This window comes from Podarcis erhardii, assembly GCF_964252035.2.
Source record: "Podarcis erhardii genome assembly, chromosome: 4".
Lineage (NCBI taxonomy): Eukaryota > Metazoa > Chordata > Lepidosauria > Squamata > Lacertidae > Podarcis > Podarcis erhardii.
The window spans coordinates 48,741,509-48,766,353 of record NC_138508.1 but is presented as its reverse complement, the minus strand read 5'-3'; the positions used below and the strand labels follow the sequence as shown (position 1 = coordinate 48,766,353).

At 42.0% G+C, this 24,845-nt stretch overlaps 1 long non-coding RNA gene across 1 annotated transcript; it reads left to right on the top strand.

The window, feature by feature from the left end:
• Nucleotides 1-218: 218 nt before the first annotated feature.
• LOC309340050 lies at nucleotides 219-21,367 on the top strand. Its single transcript, XR_014155769.1, has 4 exons — nucleotides 219-679; nucleotides 16,289-16,486; nucleotides 18,888-18,997; nucleotides 19,199-21,367. It is a non-coding gene; the product is annotated as an uncharacterized lncRNA (long non-coding RNA).
• Nucleotides 21,368-24,845: the final 3,478 nt, after the last annotated feature.

Here is a 24,845-nt window from a genome sequence, read left to right as displayed (position 1 = left end):
TAAGTTAAAACAATTTACAATAAAGGATGAGCATTTCCTCTTCCTCACTTCTCTGAAACTGATTTTGGTTTTGCTTCTTCTGATGGAAGATTTAAATAGAACAGTGCCATTTTTGGCCCATTTTCCTGAGTTTTTTTCCAGCTTAGCCAGATTCTGCGCAGGACTTCGTCCCTCTTGTAGGTCCTCAAAATCTGAAGCTCTCCCCCCAACCCCTGCTCAGTATTCCACCAGGCCTTTGGCAAATCACTGTTTTGGGTGAAACAGACAGACTATATTCAGGACACAACTTGTGGCATAGTAATGAAGTGTAGAGCGTGGAGATCACATTATGTAATGGAAATTCATCATTTGAAAATAATCAGAAGGGAGTTGAAGACATGGAAAATTCCATGCAGGCTCTGAAAAGCCAGCCAAAAATATACTAAACTACTCCAGATTGTTGTTCCTAACCATGAAACTACAAATTTCCTTAAAATGAATTCCCATGAGTTGAGCATGGACACCTGAAAAGGGAAATATATCTCTGAGTGTAATCACTCTTTAGATCACCTCACTCAATGTATGTGTTTTAGGAGGAAGCTAGGGAGGCTGCCTAGACAAGCAGTGGGACCCCATTTGCTGTTAATCTCATGGAGCTCCCTCACCCACAGAACTAATAGAAGAGGCTTAAGTGTTGAAGGTAGTTGACAAAAAGAATTCTCTGAGGACTACATGTTTCAGTGGCAGCCCTGAAACTGGAATCATATGTAGGTTTGCTTTTCAGAAATTGCATCTCCTGAGGAAAGAGCTGTTTGACAGCCAAGTGAGAATATGTTGAATTGTGATTGAATCCGGGCTGGGGTGGGGAATCAGCCATGGGAGAGATGTGTTCTGATGAGAACCAAGGCATGGGGGAAAGGGTATATACTATTCCTGGAATTTTATGTCAAATGTAAGTGATGAATTTCATATAAAACAGGATTTGAAATTTTTATACCTACAAATTTGTATATAATTTTTAGTAGATACATCTCTCAAGATTTCTACTTTACCTTTGATATTTTCTTGAGGGTCTTCTTTCTATTGCCACCACATATTTCTTCAAAAGAAACTTTTCGTCCTTGAAAGAGGCAATCTGCATTCTATTGACTCTAAAGTAGTCCTATTTATTTTAAGTAGCAAACCCCGGTATAAATGGGTCCTAGATTATAGGCAGTTGCCTGCAAAGCCATTAGTATACAAAAGTTATTTCCATATCCTTTAGGTCCTTGCAGATCTTACAAAGAAGTTTGATGTTTTGTATAATTGCTTCTGTGATATTCAATAATGGATAGCTTCAGATTTTGTTAAACTTAACATAGACAAAACAGAGTAGCTATCGATTAGTTCACTGAGGCAGAGGTCTCAGGTGTCATCGTTGGTAGTTTCCATTTGTGGTGGTTCTTTTTATTCTTCAGATAATGCTTGTGACCTTAGGGTCATTGTGGATTCTGTGCTTTCTTTTGAAGCCTACATCAATCATGTAATTAAAGTGTCTTACTACCATCTTTGGAATCTAGCCAGACGGAGACCTCTGCTCTTTCTGGTCCACTTGTTAAAACTTTAATCCGTGGTGCTCCCCCCACCCCAGCCTGTAATTCTCTGTGTCTCTTCCTAAGATTATGTCCTGCAGTCTTTGCATTTGGAAAACAGTATTCTAAATATGTGGAACACTATCTTGATTTCTTATTGTTTCAGTTTTACTAATTCCTACACAAAGTTTCCCTAACTTTAGATTTCTTTTATAGATGGATGCTTCTTTTATAGAACAAAGAAACTTCCTACATCTGTCTCAGGGGTGAGGAATGCTTTTCAGTCTGAGGGCCCATTCCCTTCTGGGAAATGATCCAAGGGCCACATGCCAATGGTGGGTGAGGTCAGAGGCAAAAGCGGACAGATGAATGAATGTAAAGGTTACCTTTTGTACAGTAAGCTTGTTAATGCACATACCCCCGCACACCTCTCTGTCCTCTATTGAGACAAGCAAGATGCATTATCAGAGTTCAAGGGCACATTCTGGCCAGTCTAGAACACTTGGCATATGAGGCACAGCTATTGAGGAATACAGGATGGCCTGAGGAAAAGACATAGTTATATGATAACTGTACTTGATGTTTCCAAGGCTGATCATCATCCCATGGCTTTTCTCCCCTTGTTCTATTGGAGAAGGATTTTGCCTTCTTTCAGTGTCCTGGATCAACAATTGTAGCAATATTCCCACAGATAAAACATCTCCTTCTTTAGAGCAGGTGTGGGGAAGCTTTGGCAGTCGAGACATTGCCAAACTCCAACTCCCACCAGCCCCAGAAAGCATGGCCAGTAGTCAGGGAGGACACCTGCTTTAGAGTCTTGCCTACAAGGAAGATAGGTTCTACAACTGGAAAATGGTGTAGTGGAAGGGAGCAAATCCTTGCACATCGCCCCTGCTTTTCATTAAGAGGTAGGGGAGGGACGGGGAGATGGGGATCAAATCTAATTCTGAATAGAAATTAGGGGCAATGTGGGAGGATTTGACCCTCTACCCAACACCAGTTTCCAGATAAACCTTCTGGTTGCTTCCCTGTAGTGATAAAAATAAAACTATTCTTCACCCTGTAGGGCAACCAGCAGCTAGAGAAGGAAATTATTTTTTGATGTAAATTGCTTGGGAAGGTTAAACATCCCTTTTTCTTTTGCTCATCACCCTGAGATGCATGTGAGGAAGGCAACATCTGGAAGATCATGGGTTCTTCACCCATGCCCTTGAGCAGGGATTCTTTTCAATTAAAACTTGCTGGAGTTCAGTTCCTGCATCTCTCAGGTGGGTGCCATTGCCATTATAAGACAACAAGGGAGGTGTTCATGGTGAGTTCCAGCACCTCTTTTTTCTAGAAAAATAGCACTGGCCCTAGAGGGTGAAGAACTGTTCATGAAGTTCTTTGGCTTTTACTTACAGTTTTGTACAGCATACCACCAGACTGCTTTGAAGTTGGCCACAATCTCTTCTGGATGTTTGATGTGTCACCAGGTATTTCAAAAGCACCCTGTTTTAATCTGAAATATGTTATATTTTAGTTCACCACCGCCTACTGAAATCACACTGTGCTGTCAGCAGCAACTTGCTGAGGACTGTTGGGTAATAAAATATGGTCCCATTTAGACCGTGTTTTTGAGTGTATGTGCACACACACACGTATACAGTTGTCTTATAAATGTGATACAAAATGTCTGTGGGTAGGATGTGTCTTATGCAGTGGCGTAGCGTGGGGGGTGCAGGGGGGGCCGGCCGCACCGGGCGCAACATCTGGGGTTAGGGCAAATCCACGGGTTAGGGGGCGCAAATCCACGGGTTAGGGGGCGCAAATTACTTGCCTTGCCCCGGGTGCTGACAACCCACGCTACGCCACTGGTCTTATGGCAAAACATTATTCTTGTTACTAAGTCAAGATGGGGTAAACTTGTGCTGTAAATTATTCCAGACTGCCATTTTCATGAATTTGCCTCAAGAGCAGGCCTTGGGCATTTCCCCAGATTAATGAATGGGTGGATTTCACAGTCACAAACCACTTGTTATAGAAAAGAAAAGCCATGCTCCTTGAGCTAAAGGGTGTGATTTTCTACATTGGTTATGTTGCTCTTGTTGTATGCATGAGTTTATGACTACCGTTAGTTGTCTGCCTTTTATTTCAAACACATTCAAGGGAGAGCCTTACAATTTTGTTTATTGCTAGGATAATAACATGCTGCACAATATGTTCTCTGTGTAAGGCTAGAATAATGGCATCAGGGAGCAATTTGTTCTCTGCTGAAACATGAACTTTCATCAATAACAAAGAGATACTGGAACACCCTTCTGCAAAGTTGGATGGTTGTCCTGAATCATTACAATGTTGTCTGGCAGCATCTTCCAGTGTTAATTGCTGCAATGAAAATATAATGTGGCTTCTAATTAGGGAGAGCAGACTGGACTAAACAAGAGGAGTATCCTGTATACTTGACTTGTCAGTACCCTTAAAGGTAATGGACACATTTGGAAAAGCATTCCCTGACCCAATAACCCAGGTGCAGTTCATAATATTTTCTTATTTTAGATGCAAATTAAATCTGGGGTACATCATTAATTTAATTGGATTCTATTTAATTAGATGCTAATTAAATCTGCGGCACATCTTTCTCTGTGTCTTGTAGCCCTTTTCAAATGTCAGGCCTCTTGTTCAAAAACCCCATATTCCCATCTAGCATTCATCAATGTGATAAGCGCAGCCCACTTCAAAACCCACTACCTCCATATTCTCCCCAAATCGTCTTTCTGTTTCCTCAACCCCTGGTTCCGTTCTGTGGAACCAGCATGTAATGCTAGCCTTGTCTACTCAGAAGCAAGCCCTGTAAAGGTAAGTGTGTCTAGTACTAGAGCTTAATACTTGTAAAATCCAAATATTGAGGCTATTTAAAGACAAACCAATCTAGGGGTTTTTTTTAGTCACCTGGACAATTTATGCAGTTTCATATATTCTATCAAAATTCCCTCAGAATTTTGGCTAATATTTTTTTTTTTTACATATGTACTGTTTTTTTCTTTTTTTCTTTAATTATTATTACTTTTATCTCTTTTTTTCTGTAATCTTTAAAATCTTAATAAAAATTTATTTTTTTAAAAAAAAGAAAAACAAAGGGAAAAAATTGGCTAATATTTTAAATCCATTGGATTTTGCTTCAAGCAAAATTTGTGCTGTAACTTTAATCAGAAACCTTAATCTCTTGCTAGGGGCAGGTACTCCTGATAATTTAATACCAGTAATTTATCCCTTCACACACTATTTGTGTTAGGAGCAGTGCTTTCAAACTATGTTAGTATCTCTATGGTGAGATGCATCAGTAGTAGTTCCAGGTTAGCTAGTTCTGAATTAAAACAAAATAAAAAAAATCCTTCCAGTAGCACCTTAAAGACCAACTAAGTTAGTTCTTGGTATGAGCTTTCGTGTGCATGCACACTTCTTCAGATACCTGAAGAATCTGAAGAATGAAGAATGAAGGTATCTGAAGAAGATACCTGAATGTATCTGAAGAAGTGTGCATGCACACGAAAGCTCATACCAAGAACTAACTTAGTTGGTCTTTAAGGTGCTACTGGAAGGAATTTTTTTATTTTGTTTTGACTATGGCAGACCAACACGGCTACCTATCTGTAACTAGTTCTGAATTAGACATGGATTTTGAAAATGTGGCCTCATTTCATTTCTAACCCTCTTGGCTGAGTCCAGAGAGTGGAGGCTTGTATCGCCTTTGCACCTTCTATTTGAATTGGGCTAGGGGTGGGTGAGAAAGAGACATGAGTCTCTCACTCGGGCATTTGCGTGCCATTCACATTCAGCCACAGCTAAAGGGCAAGCAGGGCAATGCTTGAATGTGGCAGCAATTGAAGGTAGCTTCCTCACATCGCCTCACACATTTTCTGAGGCTAATGAGGGAGTTCGGAGACAGCCTGTTTCTGGGTAGTCTGACAGGCAGATTGCCTAGAAAGCTCATTTAATTTATTTATTTAAATGTCTAAACTGCCTTCCCACTGACAATGCCTATGTTGTTTTGTAATCATGCACATATTAAAACCAACCACATTTAAAATATATATATATATATATATAATAAATAAAATTGTATATATGACATAATAGATACCGAAAACATTTGTTCTATTTTTAGATGGAAGAAGCTCACAAAGCAAAAGGTCTGGCAGACAAATGTGAATGCAATATCTATTTTAACTGCACCCTTTCCCTTTCATTGGATATGATCTGTTGTTCCTAATCCATATGGCTAGCCCCCCCCCCCATGCCCTGTTCAGGGTGAACTTGAAGAGTGTGTAGCCATCTTTAGCAGGAGCTCAGCTCTGGATCCTGCCACCATTTCTGTCTGAAGCTTTTCCTACCATGATTCCAGATCACAGTCCCTTCCTCTATAAGTGATTTTGAGACCTTGCTGGAGGACTTCCAGGAGAGACCAGACAGCCAATCTGTTACAGCCTTTGATTATGAGTGGTTGCTGCTAATTCGTTATGTGGACTGGTTATTTTCTATTGTATATTGTATTGTTAGCTGCCTCAGGTATGAATGTAACAGAAGAAAAGAAATGTATAAAATATGGCAGGGTGACACCAGGCTCGCACCCACTTCCTAGCATGTCTGGAGACAGAGAGAGCATCAAACGCAGGGTCTATCTTCAGATTTGAGTGCAGTCTGCCATTAATTCCTATACATTCATTATCCCCCAGCTGAATGCCTAAAGATGGTTACTATCTTTTCTACATGCAGTAGCCACAATGTGCTGGGAGCAGGCTCAATGCTTGTGACAAAAGGTAGCCCTGGGGTGCCATGTGGTTTGATAACTGACAAGCACTTCCAGGGGTGGAAATGAAAATTCTGTCAAAAGATTTGACACCATCTGTAGAAATTTCTGAAAATACACCAAGTCTTTCATTAAAAATATAGCATGTAATGAAATGATATCATTCACTGCATATTTACTTGAGCCAACAAAATGTGACTCAAACAGTAGCGGTTCTTAACTACATTATGCTATCACTGAACAGCAGCTGCCAGTATGTGAGAACCATAGGACCTGCCTTCTAGTAGTAGCTGCCCTGACAGCTGTGGTGTGTGCTCCCCACAGACCTATTAAATCTGCACAGTCCACTGCTGACTTTCATGTACACATTTAAAATCTGGTTATGAATGTCAACACAAGTCATTGTGCCCCACCCTACTTAATATCATCGGCAAATATCAGGGGTTTAAATCCATTTCTTTTGTGTATCAATAGCATTACTGTGTTTGCCCAGATGTCTTTTGGAGAAAAAGTCACACAAGTGATAAAGGACATTTCCTTACAATCAAGGAAATCTAGCTTCTTCAAACTGTCTCGCTGCAGCCTTGAGAAGGTTATAAGAACAAGTCAAGGGTGTTCTTTAGATCAAATGACACAGAGACCTTTTGCTCTTTAATGGAGGACGAGTTTTATGCCCTTTCCCCCTATGAAGTCTACAATTTAGAGTGACTATGGTGTGCTAATATACTGAAAAGTGCCGTCCTTGCTGACCATGAATCAGAGATCAGACTGTACTTTGACTCTGTTCTGTCAAGAGGCATTGGCAATGAGCTCCTTGCATTCTCTCATCACTGATAATCCATTTTGGAATTCCAAAGATCAAGCTTCAGCCAGACTGAGCAAATCTCTGTATCACTCTGAAGGAGAAAATAGCAATGTCATAGAGCAAACTAAATCAAGATCATCAGAATTTTTCCATCAAAATCATTTAAAAAAAATAAATAGAGAGAGAAAGGCCAAACCAAATACTGAAATGGCAGGGTCATGAGAATTTGATGTTCCCCTGCCCCAGACTTTTCTGTCAGCCTCCTACTCTCATTTTTAACAAGAAAAGTGGCAAAAAATGAGGAAGATAATGGGATTTGAAGTACTAGCCAATTCCTTACGGTCCTTGCCCTCCACATGGTGTAGTAATATATCAGTGTTTGTCAAGGCTGGATCTTAAGGTCAGTTGGGAACCAGGAACCATGGGATGAAGGCAGTAGTCAAGACTGATGGGCAAGCCTGGACCGAAAACAAACTAAAGGATATAAGAGCAGGACAAAGTTCAGGAATGCATTGTTGCTTGAGCGAGACTGAAGTGGAAAAGTGAGTCCTTCCTGCCAAGGCCTACCCTGGGTGAGTGTGGTCAGTTTACAGGAGGGTTTCCCTGAGTGGTCAGTATTGGCCTCCAGGGATCAATGGGACTGTGAATAAAGACCTAGAGGGCAGAAAATGACCAGACATAGAAAATCCATTTACCAAGTATAGTGCAAAATATTAAGTTAGGAACTATGAACCTCAGAAATAAAGAGCACGAGCATTTGCAGAATGCATCTTCCTTGCACCTCTGTATTTAATAAGATGATTCCACAACACAACACTATTTTCAAACCATGCTGCTTTACAGTTGGACTTTCTTATTTTTTACATTTCATAATTCCTAGTAACGGTGATGGATGACTATGAATTTGGAGTATATACTCATATTTCTTCAGTTTATTTCATGTATGTTTCTAAGAATTTGGGTTTGCGTCAATGACAGCTTTATAAGCTCATCAAGGCTTCAGCAAATGCAGACATTTGGGAAACCCTAGTCTAGAGTCTGAGTATGCTATGTTGCTTAGAAAGAGACAGCAATGTGCAGTACCATGGCTCACCCCGCCACTCTGGGCGGCTCCCAACAGAATTAATGATAATAATAAAAAAAAGCAATAAAACATCAGACATAAAAACCTTCCCTAAACAGGGCTGCCTTCAGATATCTTCTAAAAGTCAGACAGTTGTTTATTTCCTTGACATTTGATGGGAGGGCCATCTACCGAGGGTGGGTGCCACTACCGAGAAGGTCTTCTGCCTGGTTCCCTGTAACTTCACTTCTCGCAGTGAGGGAACCGCCAGAAGGCCCTCGGTGCTGGACCTCTGTATCCGGGCTGAATGATGGGGGTGGAGACGCTCCTTCAGGTCCCAGGTACAATCCCTGGAATTTCCAGTAAAAAGGGTCAGGTAGCTGGTGATGTCAAAGACCTCTGCTAGGGACCTTTTCAGAATAGATTATACAAGGCTAGATGAACAAGCAGTTTATGCTGATATAAAGTAGTTTCCTGTGTTTACTTAGGAATTGAGTCCCTCTTTCGTATACAGCTACAGTAGTTCTAATGCTAGCGAGATGAAAAGCTTTAGGCAAATAATACTTCTAGCACCAGGAAAAACAAAATGTTACTCCACTAGGCAGGAGGAAGCGGCAGTCTATCATTAAAAGAAGAAGGAGGGAAAAGATTGAGAAAGGCGTCATTGCCCTGCCTTGTTCCCATCAGCCAATATCTATCTTGCCACCGTGTTTCTCAGCGTATTCCGTTTTGGCTGAAACCTCCGCTGGCTTTGTCTCTTCAAGGCTAGAGCATAAGCATTAAACACTGCTTTTTGACTTTGGGGGTCTTTGGTCTATGGAAGCTTGGGGTTATGATGATAAAATGCAGACTCAGTCAAGGCTTTCCAGCAGTCTTTTGGAGAAGATGGTGAATAACACAGAGCCAGGCAAAAATTACGTTCGAAAATCTTGCCTCTTCCCTTCAGTCCAAGTTCATCTGAACATGGAGCTGAGCAAGGCACCGGAGTTCCCCTAGCTTCCCTCTGGGAATTGAATCATGTCAGGCCTCCAGAAGAGACTCGCTTTGCTTAACTTTTTTTTTTTAGAAGCTTAACTGTAAAAAGAACAGAGAGATTATATATGTGTGATGGTAGTACACATCTTATATGTAAGGTTAAAGAACCCCCAGCTTTGTTCCCAGAATATAATATCCTCTTATTTATGTGCTTTGCTACTTTTAGCTGTCCTAAAAGCATTGCGGAGAAATATGTGCTGACATTTAGGGCAGTAAAGCAAATATGATATTACTTGTGCTAAGGCTTCTGGTGGTTTGTAAACTCCAGTGGTAGGCCCCGCTGCAAAATGAAGTTGGACAATGGAATTCATGAGATCAGAATGGAAAAGACATATTAGATACCCCCATGACCTACTGAAGCCATTCTATCCTCCTCCTGTTAATAGAAACCTGGGCTAACCACATGCATTTAAATTATTAGAGGTCTGTTTCTAATAGTGTTGATTCAGAATCAAGTGTGGGACAGCTCTCTGCATTGAAGTGGCTAAGAGACTGAGCTGTGAATCATGTAGTCTAGGGGGTGAGAACTCTGTAGATATCCTGAATTCCATCATCCATGCTGGGTGTTGGAGTCTAGCAAAATCTGAAGGGCCACAGGTTCCCCATCCTTGAGATAGTCCTTGGTTCATATTTCACCTTTGTTACAAAATCAGTAAATGGCCTTAAGCAAGCCACACGCTCTCAGCCTCAATTCCCCCACTGGCAACATGTGGGTTGGTAATAATGACTTCACAACATCATATTCCCACTACTCGCACATTTTGCCTGTGGTTCCATGTAAAGAAACATTAGTATACAAGTGCACCTGATTGTCCTGGGTGTTCAAATCTTGTGTAACCCTTAAGCTGTAGCTCTTTCTTTAAGCTTTCTCTTTTGTCTTCTCTTTTGAATTGTGGTTTTCCTTTCTTTTTTGGGGGAATTTTTGTTTTTTTTTTAAAAAAAGCCCAACAGCATTCAGGGTGTCCTGGTTTTTACTTTTTGAAATATGGCTGAAGCACCGGCCACCCTTTGAGTGTCGTCTCTTTCAGAAGCAGCAAATGAAATAAGTAAATGTGATGTGTGGATCTTTTTCATTTGTATACACTATTTATCATTCTGGGTACAGTGTTCCTTCCAACCCCACCCGCTTCCTTCCTGGCAAGGTGTCCTTCTTTGATTGTATTTAAAAGGCTCTAAGAAAACAGTCTTCAGTGGCTGGGAATTGATGATGAGACAATGCAGCTGTCCAATATCATGAGGTGAGTACTGAAACTGCCTGCTTCCCCCAGGAACCCTTTCTAAAACCCTGAGTCACTGAATGTTGAATCACACCATTCCTGTCAATGTGGTCTCATTCCTCTCACATCTTTGCTTTGCTTACTGTACATTACCTCACAGACTGTTTCCTGGTCAAATGGTGTGGCTTTTGCATAATCCCGAGGCATTTCTCCAGCTCATTAGGAGGGGCACAACATGAAGCTGGCTGTATTTACAGAGAGGAGCTGAAAAGCAAAGAATCCCATTGGCGTCTATCGCGCCATCTGTGCAAAGGCAAAGAGCCCTTAACAAACAGGTCAAGCAATAAGCTGTGTTTTCTGCTTTTCCCATTTCACCTATTTGCTGAAGCTCGTGACCGCCTGCTACTTGATTTCTGGAAGGGTCAAAAGGTTGCAGTATTAAGCATCACCCTTAAAAATTCATCATTTGTCTGACAAACAGTGACCTCATGTTGACTCTCTGACCAGCTGTAAACTCGCTGATTGCACGTCTCTTCATTCCACTCGGTTTAAGATCTCTGCGTAAGCCACTACAAGGAGCACTTCAAAATTTAGCAGGAAGTGATTGCCACCTGTTAAAACAATGGTAGGCTACTAGATTAAACCATCTAATTAATGAATATATTGAAAGGCTTCACCTTTTACAATGGCTTCTCACTGGAGAAAGTCCTCAAAACAACACAAACATTCCAATAGTTTAGTAATTAGGAAAATATGGCTAATGGCATGGTTGACCATCTGCATTGGGGGGAGGTGTCACTCTTCCCTACAGGAAGTGATTTATGGGCCAAAGTAACTCTGTAGAAGTGGTCGAGCTCCGTAATAAAGCTGATGTCACGTAGCACCAAGCAATTTAACTGTGCAGACACTCTGATCTAGCACTGCATACAAATGTGATGCCAGTGAGCCAGTATGAACAAAAAGGGTTTTAGCATGGCATCCAAGGTTCAAAAGGGGAGGGATCATATATATTGCCCTTTCTGGACAATTATACTAATTATACATGTAAAATCCATCTCATATAAAATATTACATTACTTGGTAGGACCAATGCTGTTGACTCTTAGGTGGGGCAAATGCACAAGAACTACCCTAATAGCCTCCTTAATAGGGATGGGGAAGGGAGAAGCACCTTAATAGCCTCCTTAAATCCTTTTAATCCCTGCACCTATTTCTTGATAGTGCTGGTTATACCTGTGTTTAAAAAAAGTATAGTATATCTTTGTCAATGGTGGGGAACATATGACCCTACAGAGGCTGCTGGACCCCCAACTATCATCATCCCTGACTGGGCACTGAAGTCCAGCAACATCTGAAGGGCCACAGGTGTGCCCCCCCCGGGTCTAAGTTACCAGATGCTGGGGATAAACAAGAAGGGTTAGGCATCACCTTCATAGCTTGACTGCTTGTGTGTTTCTCAAGGCAAAAGCTGAATGCAGAACTCAATGGAGAACAAGACAATTATATTTATAAGAGGGAAAGGCAGGTGATGATCTAAGATAATATGTTTGAGATGTGTTAGAGATACAGAATGGTTGCAGATGATGGAACAATATGTGGCTGAAGATTCTGACCTCTATGTGGCTATGTGTTTTCTTACTATCAGCCCATCTCACCTGTTTCACTGTGATTATTTTGATTTATTTTCTTCTTAAACACTTGCAGTCCCTTCTTCTCCAGTTCACACACTTTGTGTCTAGTACATGCCTTCTTTCAAATCATTAATTGAAATGCAGAGCAGCACTAGACCCAGCACTGAGCTGGAAATACCTTCCAAATTTGATGCTGATCCATTAATTACCCCTTGAGTGTAGTTTTTCAGTCGAGTACTCGTTTAATGGTAATTCCTTGTAGTAAGGGTTTCTCAAGTACCCTTATGAGGCTGTCATATAGAACAATACATCAAAAGCCTCGCAAAAGATATATCGGCTGGGGTTTTCTTGTTTACTAATTCAATCCTTGATCAAAGAAGGAAACTAGGTTGAGCTGGCATGGTTTAACCTCAATAAATCCACATTGAAGGAGAGTAACAAATATTTTGTTTTATCATTTCTCCAATAACTTAACTTTTTCTTTTTTAAAAAAATAGGCACTATTGATAGCCAGGGTTTTTGGCCTTTGCCAAGATAATTCTTTCAGGATCTTTGGATAAAGATCATTGTACTGTACTGACTTTGGCTGAGCAATCCTATATGTGGCAATTAGGCATGAGGATAGGCAGGAGGTTTGCTGGTGCTACAGTAGTGCATGGTCAGCATATAGTAGAAGTGACCAATCCTGGAAGGCAGGGGGAAATATAATCTGAAAGCAGGTAGGAGGAGCTACAGTCTTAGAGCCCTGGAATTATTCCAAAGGGCTTTTAATCAGGGGATGTAGTGCAATGGTATCCACATGCCATGCAGACATGGAGATGCTTAATAGCAAGGAGGCACAACCAGGACAGCTCCCTGTGCTACGACTCACAGAACAATGCCACAGCACCTCACACCATGAGTTCCATAGTCACAGGTGGCACTGTGGCATGTCCCCAAGCATGTTCATACCATTCATAAGCACCCTTTCAGATCACCATGTAAAGGAAAGGATGCACAGCATAGCCAGGAAGACTTTTTGGTTCACCCCTCCACCTGGTGACCCATGTGACCAATCCCCCCAACTATTTTGCCCCCAATCCCATTTCCCTCTTTCTCCTCCCCTAAACACTCTTCTTCCCCTTCCTTTCCCGACTGCCTTGTAAACCACAACAAGAACATTCAGCTCTCTTAGGCCCTCTGCCCCATTTCACAATATCGAAGAGCAGCTGGTGGGGCAGAGTCACCTCAATAACCTCCTGACAGCAGCATTGCTGCTTCTCACCAGTAAGGGGAGGGGCTAGGCAGTGGAGAAGTCAAAGCTGCACAGATGCACAGCCAGAAGCAACCAATTGGCTCTGCTGGTGCATCCGCAAAGTCCCAAACTGGCTGCCACAAGGTTATTGCCCTGGTGGGCAAGCTGCTCCTGCAGCAAACCAAACCCAAGTGAGCAGAGAATAGAGGGCCATTTGTCCAGATGACACTGAGGCCTGCTTTCCTCTTAGAATCCCTTCATGAGACCATCTTAAGCCAGATGATAGTAAAATGGGGGCGGGGAAAATGGATCCTTATCTGCACCCTTGTCTCCAGTAAAAAAAGAAAGAACGAATACAGCAAAGCGTTTTTTGACGTTTTTAAAGTGGGTGGGTTTTCCCTAAAAATTCAACCCATAGACAGGACAAAACAGAGCCTGTTTGTAGAGGAAATGAAACTGTCACAGGACAGAAATATGGTAATCCACCATAATCCATCCTGTGGCTTTTCACATTCTTTATTTGCACAAGTGTTGCTGTATAGATGTTCATTTTCTGCTACTCAGTTACTATTCCAGTGGCACAAATAATATACCGGTAACCAGCTTTAGAGAAAACAGAACTTGTTAATTTACATACGCCATCCCAGATAACATAAGGGAGATAGTAACACGGGAAAGCCAATGATCACAATGTTAAGATAAAAGTCAAGTGACCTAAATTAGAAGAGGCAGTGGTCATGGTTAGCATGCCAGTTCCATTCCTGGCATCTCCAGGTAGGCTTGGAAAAGACTCCTTCCAGTCAGGGTAGTTAACAGCAAGCTAGGTGAACCAATGGTCTGACTCAGTATAAGGCAGCTTCCTATGTTCCTATACTGCGTACTTTACTGTTTGGAAATGAAAAGTGCAATTGCAAATGCACGTATTTGGAAGTATCAAGGGTTCTAGGATTCTTATGAAAATGCTAATGTTGAATGTAAATCTCTATAACAAGCTACTCTATTGAGTAGAGAGGTAGAACCTTCATGAATACGACCCATTGAGATGTGTTTTCTAACCTCCTCCTTGTCTCCTTAAATGCTCAAAGTTGTTTATGATGGAACAGCTCCCTCTTTGATGAAACACCCATGTGTTTAACTCTACTAATTTAAAAGGACCTCTGATTAATTGTTTGGTAAACTCATTGGGATGGAAAGGGAACTTGTTTAAATTCCTAATATTTTCTTTCAACAGTAAAAACAAAATGGCATGTTTTTTTCCTCCTCCCTCCTCCTGCACTTCCAGTAGACAGAACCACTGACATCACAAATCAATACATTACTGGCAATTGTAGCCTATTTTAGCTAAAGTGCAATTTTCCAAAGCAATCCCTCCAAAAAGTCCTGACATCAGTGATTTCCATGATAGAACTGAATTAAGCCCTTGGATCACAATGGCCATTGTCTCTCATTTCCCAGTTCATTAAGACACATAGCACACTCAGTTCTATTAGCTGTTGCCTGTTTGGAAATGGGCTTTTGTGGTCACAGGGACAAGTGTGGTTCTGGGAGGTGGATATGTTTGATTCCCCCCCCCCACACTTTATATGAATATGGGAGGTTGAAGACAAGTGCTCCATGCCACAGCTGGCTCAACTGAAAGTCAACATGGCTGAAAGCATTACAGCAAAGGCTGGGTACTTGTCCCCGCCTCTATAGCTATGTAAATTTCAGAGGAGACAATGAATGTCACAAAGCAGAGCTTTGCCCTACATAGTCAGAGAGACAAGAGGCAGGATAGATGACTGGGACACTGTCAGGAGAATGGGGCATGGCTGGCTAGCATTCTCAGAGCCACCACCCCCTTCAAGGGGAGAATGGACAAGACATCTGGATTTTATGAGCTGAGACCAGAGACTGAGGAAGATGGATTGGGGTGCCTTACTGGAGAAGAAAAGAAGGTACAGGTATAGAAGAAGAAGACTTGAAGGTAGCCCAATGAACCCACTTTAATGTGCAGGTCTTGCAGTCAGGACAGCCCCAGTGATGACCTAGACTTCTTGACTCTGCCCAAAGAGCAAAAAGGACCCTCTACAATTTTTGGAGTAAGAGGCATAGATGGGACTTAGATGGTTTTTATTTCCTCTTCTAATTCAGGAACATCTCACAATAAGAACCAGGGCACCAAATGAAGACCCTGATAGTTGGCCCTATACATTTAAAATAAAACAAGTGATCATAGTATAGGGTGGAACACCCTCTGGCCTTCCTGTAGTTTGAGCACAGCCTTGCATCTGATAAACCCAATCATTAGCCGTAGAAGCTAAGGTCATAATAAACCCTTTAATCTGTAAGATACAAGTCTACCAATTATTTATCAGCTTGCAACTATCTCCTACTTAATGGCTTCTATGTTTGCTTTATAGGTGCATTAAACAGGGAAAGTATTGCCATTACACCAGGGACCAAAATAAGTATTGACTTCTTTGAACGGGAATAAACTCCCATGAGAGTTCATTTACAGGGCAAGGAAGAGTTCCAAGGAGAGGGGCCATGGACAGCAAAGTGGTCTGTGAAGAGGATGGCAGAGGAGCAAGAAGAGAGTTCCTTCATGGGTATCAAACTGAAACGTTTTAACGATGGAATTCATATATATATGTATACACACACACACACACACATACACACACACACACACACACACATATATACATACCACAGTGGAGGGCTGCCGGGGGTGGGGTAGGAAGAATGCTTTACCACCATCACCACCGTAATAATAAAAAATATTATCAAAGCAAAACAGATAATGAGGTGGATGGCCAATACAGCTCTAACAGGAAGAGTCAAACTCCAAGCCCTTCTATGTTTGATCAGTGGGGCAGCAGGATAGGAGGCTTGGGATGGCATTCCCTTACCCATAAAATTGTTTTTAAACTGCCTATGCTTTCATATTACTCAATATAAGAATGGTATCCCCCCTTTTAGCAGGGGTGAGGTTGCCCCAGCCCGACTTGGAAGAGATTTGATTTGGTTTCTCCCAGAGGAGGAGGAATTGGAGTCCCATGGACAGGGGTGGCCAATCAGAAGGGGACTGAACTGCCTCTCGGTTGGTGATGTTGGGCCAGTGACCACCTCTCAATCCAACCTACCTCATCCTAACAAAAACACCTTAAAGAAAAAGAGGTAAGTAAGTAAATGTCACACTGAGGCAGTTTTGGGTTGGGGGCATTGCAGAGTGATTACCCAAAGCCTGGGGCTTTGGGAGGTATTTCAGGGTGCCTTTCGAATCAGATATGGGCAAGTGGGTGAACTCTTGACAGCAACACCTAGGGCACATGTTCAGCTCAAAGGCCCAGGGCTCACCTAGGGAGAGGGAAATTTCCCTAATCCTATTGGCTGAGGAGCCACAGAATGTTGGTGCTCACATGCCCAGGGGGACACAAAGGACACTGCCCTCAAACCTCACCTGCCCTCAGTTCTTTAACTGGCTTGTTATTCTATGGATCTTCTTATTGTTTTATCTGAATAAATATACCTTAACCTTTTACCAATGTACTGCCTTTTGAGGTCATGCGGGCAATGAGTAGAAAACCAGAAAAAGTAGCTATCAGAGAACCTCTAGAGGTTGGTATGGAGATGTTCAGCTTGTCACAGAGCAAACGTTCCCCATTTCTTCCATGGTTTGACAACTGGTGGTTGGCTTGTGAGCAGATTTCCTCATAGTCACAGTGACTGTGCTGCTCCCAGGATGTGCCCTTCACATGCCTTTGTTTATCTTATGGGATTTGTGAAGCCTGTTTTCATCTCAGCAGCGTAGCAGACACCCCAGGAATAAAATCAGCAGGACAGGTTCTTTGTTATTAGAAGTCTGTCAGTTGAGAGCAAAGTCTCTTTCAGAGCTTTTGCTGTTGAACTAGTTTCATTCACTCAGGGACACATTCAACCAACATAGTTAATAACATGAATATAACATGAATAACCTATAAGGAAGGGTGTGTATGAAATCTTTAGATTAAAAATAAAAGCACATAAAACTTTTAAAAGCCCCGATCAGCAGGCTTTCATGCATCATGCTATAGATTCACATATGACCAACATCACACATAGATAAGATCAAGGAATTATCAAGGGAGACTGGCAAAACTGGAATCCATTTTTAAAAACAATGTTTTTCAGGATTCCAATTAGGATTATTGCACAGTTTAGGGAGTTCCATTCTGTACCCAAAGGTTTGCACATGTTAGGGGATTGATCACCCCCACTTTTCAGCGGTAGCTATGATGCCTGCATTGCAAATTCCCATGTTATATTACTTACTTCCCATGTTAATGTTCCTGTCTGGTGAAAGGTTGCAATGGAGAGCGAGGATGGGTGTCAGTGGGGGAATCACAATTTCCACTGGACTTGTGGGATTATCCACACAATTTTTCATCAGACACTGTTTTAAGGCCAATTCTCCCATCCTCAAAAGCAATTATGTCCCATTTGGTGTTCCTGCAATTGCTTGATGCTTAGGTTTGATGCTCCATCAAAATGTTATCTTTAGTACTTTGCTTCCAACTTGATTTATACTTCACTACAGTTAAACCTAGGTTAGACATGTGTGTGTGTTTCTTTACAATATTTATGTATTGCCTTGTAACCAAAAAGCAAACAAAATACACCCTTATTGACATAGTAGTTTGGGCAACAGTTAAAAAACTTAGGTTCTCACTATACATAGTTCATCTCCCTTTTTCAGGACTGGCAACAGTGAAAAGTCACAGATTAGGCCCATTGCCATCATTTGATGGAAGCAGAGTTAGCACAGGATCCAGTGGATTCAGTGCTGGCCCAGTCCCAGCCCTGTAAACATCCCATTTGGCAGGATGCTTCCACCCACCCACATTGAGACCCTGTGAATGCAGAAGGGCCTCCCTGCCAGCTGTGGAGTCCAATGGAGCTGGATATCACTATGTGGAGAGTACCTCTGCCTCATCTAAACCCCTTCAGAACAGTCGATCAGGGGATTGGATTGCCCTGCCCAGCTGCAATCTTATACCCACTTACCTGAGAGTCAACCCCATTGAACTCAGTGGAACTTTACGTCTGAATAGAAATGCATAGAATTGCACTAACCCACATCTGTGCATACTTATTTTATTCCATTTTCAAAATAGTAAATACAGGGAGTCCCAAACCAGAGAGCAATGTTGACTGTCACTTAGATTTGTTTCAGATTGTTATCACAGTTGGTAGAGATACTGGCTGAGGCTGAAATTTGAATGCGCTGGAAGAAGTCGCTTGTGACATAAATAATTTGAAATAAAAATGTCACGGTTTTGACTTTTTGCAAATGACTGCACTGAACTCCCAAACTGTTGCAATTCAAAAAGCTAATTCAGGATTGTGTACATTAATGCCAATGCCCTATAAAACTGCCAGGATATTTTTTTAAAATAAAAAAAGTCAGCAAAGGCAGAGAGGCATTAGTTTTTAGCCTGTGTCAGCATAAAGGTTGCCTCAGTTGTTTCATCTCAAAACAGCTGCATGCTTTCATTGACTTTTTTTGCCCTTTCTTTGTGCACTCATCCTAACCTCTTAGGTTGTTTCCTGGCCTCACTTTGCTGACCTATGACCGGCGCTGACCTTTAGCTAGAGAATGTGACATTTTGTTCTCCTCTGGCGGATGTGTGAGGCTCTCATTATTCAAAGGTATGTGAAAATAATGACCTCTAGTGACCTTTCAGTTTCCTTTCATTTACTGGTGTCCTTTAGGTGCTTGTTCAGCATATTGCCATGCCCAGTCGTTGTGTATGTCTGCTTAGTGGTGCTATATTAAAATTTCTTCAATAAACATGCATCTCCTGTTTATTAATTCCATGCTTCATTTCTCTCCCTTATTGCCTGTTCAAGCAAATGCCATGGAACCTGACAGGAAGGAACAGGTGGGCAATTGGCTTCATAGGATCAGACGACTGCAATGGAATGAAAAGCAAGCATATCCAAAGGATGGTCCCAACCTAAGATACGGTATCTGCCGGCTTCCAACAAATTAACCTCACAAAAGAGACAAGATCACAGCAGGAGCAAGAAAGGTCCGACTCTCCAAAATGAGTCAAACATGGGAACCTTTTTCAGTTCAAGGGTCATATCTCCTCAGCTTACTACACTTTTGAGTGACAACTGATCCATGGTTATTTGGTGTACCTTTGTGGACATTTGACTTGCTGATGAAGAACATTTATTGAAACAGTCTATTATTCCAGAAGGACTGTTCTGTTGCTGTGTTTGGAGCACCTACCATCATTCTTCTGTGTTGCTGTGTTTATAGCACCATCTCGCTCCCCCTCACTTTTGGCAAAATTCTGTATTAACTTTGGAAGGCGTTTAGCCTCAAAATTCAGTGATTCTTTGTGGTCAAATACTAATCTGATCATTTCCTTTCATGGAATATCTACTTCACTCTTATTAGTTCGTGACTCCATGTACATATTGTATGTTTTCTGATTGTGAATTAAGAAACAGTTTGATAGTGTTATATAAATATTGTTAGTATACTACAGTCATACCTCGGGTTGTATGTGCTTTGGGATGAGCGTGTTCGAATTGTGCTCCACGGCAACCTGGAAGTAATGGAACACATTACTTCCAGGTTTTGCCACTTGCGCATGCACAGACGCTCAGAATGACGTCACATGCATGCGCAGAAGCAGCGAAAAGTGAAGCACGTGTGCGCAGACGTGCCGTAGCTGGTTATGTTTGCTGCTAGATGCGAACGGGGCTCCGGAACGGATCCTGTTCGCATCTAGAGGTACCACTGTATTAGCCTATGTGTTGCTTTATGTTTCTGTGGTGATGGACAGGGCCAAAGGTAAAAGGGGGCAGGGGGCTCCATGTGCCTCTTTCTTTTGTACATTAGGCCACCTTTCAGCCACACAAACCAGAAATTTCTACACATACCCTCACCCCAATTAGGCAAAAGTCACTTTCACAATTCAAAGACAAGTTCTAGCCAGGCAAAAGGGAGGAGGGTGTGCAGATGAGAGCTGCTGTGGAGTGTGGTCAAGTGAGGGACCATGGCTGAGGAAGAGACCCAAGGGCCTGGCAAAGAGGCCTGGACTTCCTGAGGTTCCTCACCCCTGGTGTAAGCCCAGCCACACAGTAGGGATGATGAAGGGAGAACCACCACAAAGCATCCCTCCTTGGTTGCCCAAACACAAATATAAACCCATGTTCATCTATAGGGAAAAAATGTTTCAAGGGTTGTACATGCCAATCAGCTGAGAACTACCTGCCATTCAAACTCATACACTATGTATTTCACTGAACATGCTTACTTGGAAATGAGTGCTACTGTGTTCAGTGTGGCCAGCTCCCAGGCAAGGGTGTCGACGACTGCATCTTAAGCACACCAGGGAGTCATCACCATTTAACACAGTGGGGCGTACTTCCACGCAGCAGTGGTTCATCAGGTGGGACAGAGCTACTATGTAAGTGCTGTTTCATTGTTGCTTGCTGAGAGAGAGAAGGGAGAAGCAGTCAGTGCAGTGAAAATGCACCAGTGGAGCCAATCTGGCACTCCTGCCAATGCATATGCACAATGCTGACCTCCCTAAAAGCTTCCAGTAAGCAAAAGCAACCTGCCTGCCAAGAACCTATGGGAGTGGCTGCTCCCAGTGAGCCAACTCTGCTTCCAAGTAAGCATGGACAGGTTTGAGCTACCACTCCCCCCCCCCCCCGAGTTTGGCTATTCTAACCATATTTACTCACGGATTTTAATATGATGAGCTTTCAAGTAACTGTGCTTATGTGTGCGGCATTAATGCTTAACATGCATTAATACTCAAAACATTAGGCATAGCAAGCAAAAATAAAATTATCTGGAAGCTTCTCTTTTGTGAGGTCTTGTTTATTTCAGAACTCAAGCTGAAAAATTGCCCAGATAAACAAATCAACTAACTTAAAGAAACCATGGGACTGCAGTCTATATTTATTGTCACCAGTTCCATCCCCCAAATGTGTAGTGGCATTTTAAACTTTAATAGGCCACATCTTCTTGGCCAGAAAATGCAGACAAATGTATGAAAGGTATGAAAATAGTTACGTCAATTGTTGTATTGATTTATAACATTTTCATCTGGACTTTTCATAAAAAAGATATTCAAGGCAGCCAGTGAAATGTATGAATAAGTTAAATGACAGTCAAACCAAAGGCTACAACAACAGTTCAAAAGCGGTATAAATACAGTAGCAGTTAAAATCCATTTAAAAAGATGGCACTTAACTGCCTGCTGAAAGGCAAGCTGTCCTGGGGACCTTTGGCAGATACATCTGTTTATTTAAATTGTTGATACTTCCAGCAAACGTTTCTCCTTGAAGTCAAAGTCATGGAGGAAGCTGTTGAGGACAAACTTTGGTTAGATTTGGAGCAGGACACAGGTGCCCTTGTTAAAATGTGGAAGTTGAAATGCAGAGGATGTGGACACTTGTATGTTGGAGAATTTGGCTGCCTTAGCGGTGTTGGACATGCAACAAGCAATACATGTTTTTTTCCATAGTGCTCTAAAGACATCTGAAGTTCTAAATTAAATGGAAAGACCAGCAACATGACTCCTTCCCAGGGCCATGCATGGGAGTGGACCTCAGAGGGCTAAACTGACCAGGGACCAGCTGCTTTTTTGTTTTATAATTTTATTCTAACAAAACTCTTGACCCAGGCCTAAAACAAGCTCTGTATGGGCTTGCTCCTTTCTAAACCAAAACCAACATTTTACAGTAATTGAGCCAGTATCCTGGTTCATTCTCAGAATAATGTGGGAAGAAACAACATCACAGACTTATCCTGTGTTACCACTGTTAACAGCACAGCACAGGAGGGACATGTATGGGAGCAGCTGCCGCATGAGTAAGGTCATTCCGGAAGGGCCTCGAGTAAATCTTTAGCCAGTGAGCATAAATATTTTATATGCCCTACATTTAAGAAAGTTAAAGTGCTTCAGGTCTTTTATAGCCAGACTAGGCAGCTGAGTAATTCTAATCACTATTTTGGGCAAGCCTCATATATGTTCCATTAGAAGTACAAATACGTTAAATTAATGGTCAAATTCTTCTTGCTGCCATGTGGCCAAAGGAGAGTCCTGTGCACTCTATGGCATCTGAATAGATCTAGGAATAGTAAAGCTTTTTGAGGAATGTGGGAAATACCCATGAGGGAAGTGGCATACAGCACTGAGGAAGGCAAGGGAGAGGTCACTGTGACTATCCTACTGACTGAATGAACCCAAGTGGGAAAGAATGTCACACTTCTCTTCACCTTCTCTGTACAGTGGTACCTCGGGTTACAAAAACTTCAGGTTACAGACTCTGCTAACCCAGAAATAGTACCTCGGGTTAAGAACTTTGCTTCAGGATGAGAACAGAAATCGTGCGGCGGCCGGAGGCCCCATTAGCTAAAGTGGTACCTCAGGTTAAGAACAGTTTCAGGTTAAGAACGGACCTCCGGAATGAATTAAGTTCTTAACCCAAGGTACCACTGTACAACTAGTAAGCATGACTATTATAAAAGTCAATATCTAGGGTCTACTAGATATTGTATTTCCTCTTCCAATTTCAGCATGAATTTATATTTGTTCTCATGTCTTAAACAAGAATATTGTTCTCATCTCTCCCCCCCCCCCCATATTTATTTGCAGGGTACCTCAGGTTTCCCCATATCTTTTTAAAACACATATTTAACAACAAGCTGAAAATCAGCAATATATATTTGATATAAATCTTCCCCTTCGGTTTGCTTTTTGCCTTGCTAAGGACATGCCCTCAGGCTCAGTGGTTTACTATTAATGAAAATGATTAAAATAAACAGGGAAAGATTGAGATTTAAAATAAGCACTCAAGATGTGTTGAGTCAAATAAGAGTCTTCTAAAAAGTAGGCTAAAACCCTTTTAGCATGGAAAGATTATGCTCCCTCTGGATTTTGAATGCTTAGCACAACTTGAATGCTTAACACAACTTGTCAGTCAAATAGACCCGATAACCACAGAGAAGATTTTCCTATCACCCACATGACAAACCAAGTCTTGGAGTCTGGAGTCTACATGAATCAACCTCAGTCTTGATGAATCTCCTGAGGACAATCCTGGAGATCTAACGGCCCACTGCTACTGTCTCACACCAATAGATTCTGGTTGGGTGTATGTGCAAGGCGCTCCTGTCTGGCCTTCACTAATCGGCTGAGCCTTTAAGAAAAGGCCACAGTTACTGGGGTTGTTTGTTTGATCCAGTTGTGGGCCAACTCCAAGTGGTTAAATGGTGCAAATCAAGTGGTCTGAGCATGAAGGTGCAGGGAATACAAGAGAGGGAAGAACCATGGAAACCAGTAGATGGAGGAGAAGAGGTGCTATGACAGCCTAAGGACAGACAGAGAGGAGCTAGGGGTTTGCTCAGCTGGGGATTCATTCATTCTCCCAATAAATCTGCTTTCCCTTCACAGACAAAGGGGAATTCTCTAACCTGGTGTAAGGAGGAGTGATAGAGAGGCACTATTGACTGATCTCCAGCCAAAAAGAAGTTCCCTGTATCAGTTTCTTCAGTAAAGAGTGAAGCAGCCATTGCGCCAATAGAAGGCCTCTCTGTAGCATACTCGGCACACACCTTTCCTTTTCTAAATTCAACAAACAAACAAAAATTCAGTCCATGACAGACAGCAGTGGAGGTGAAGGACATTTAGACAGTGGCACAGTAAAAAAAGATAAGGTATTTGTGTGGGTTTAAATGATGAATGGGGCAAGGAAAATGCATTTAAAACTTGGCTTGGCAATGTCAACACAGTTATAGCAAAAGGCACTTTGCCACCTGTGATTTTCAGTTAAATATGAGGGAAGAGAAGCAATGAAAAGTCATACAGAAAGCATAAAAGAATGACACGTGTCTCATCAGGTCGTACCAAAAAAGGCTTATCCTTGCAGACAATAGCTGAAGTGGGGCAAATATATCACAGTATTTCCTACCATTTATATTATGGAAATCAAGGCTGTGCAAACAAATGCTTTCAAGAATATTGCCCAAATCTGAAAGTGCAAAAATATAAATATTTTGGACAGGCAACAGTTAACAGCATAACAGTACATATTTGACCATCAAAATCTCTAGAACATTTGCTGCTTCTGTGACCCTCGTTCACTAGCCAGGGGAATTCAGGATGCCCCGGGATCAAGTCAGAAGACGTGGTGGCTTTAGGAATTTTGTGACTGTCCTGGCAAAACTGAGGCACTTGGTGATTATGGAACACCCTTACCACAAAGGAGCATCTGTGGTAACCAGGCAGAAGGCCTTCTCAATAGTCACACCCACCCTGTGGAACACCCTCCTGTCAGATGTCAAGGAATAAACAACTTTTAGAAGACACCTGAAGGCAGCCCTGTACAGTGGTACCTCAGGTTACATATGCTTTAGGTTATATACGCTTCAGGTTACAGACTCCGCTAACCCAGAAATAGTGCTTCAGGTTAAGAACTTTGCTTCAGGATGAGAACAGAAATCGGGCTCCAGCAGCAGAAGGCC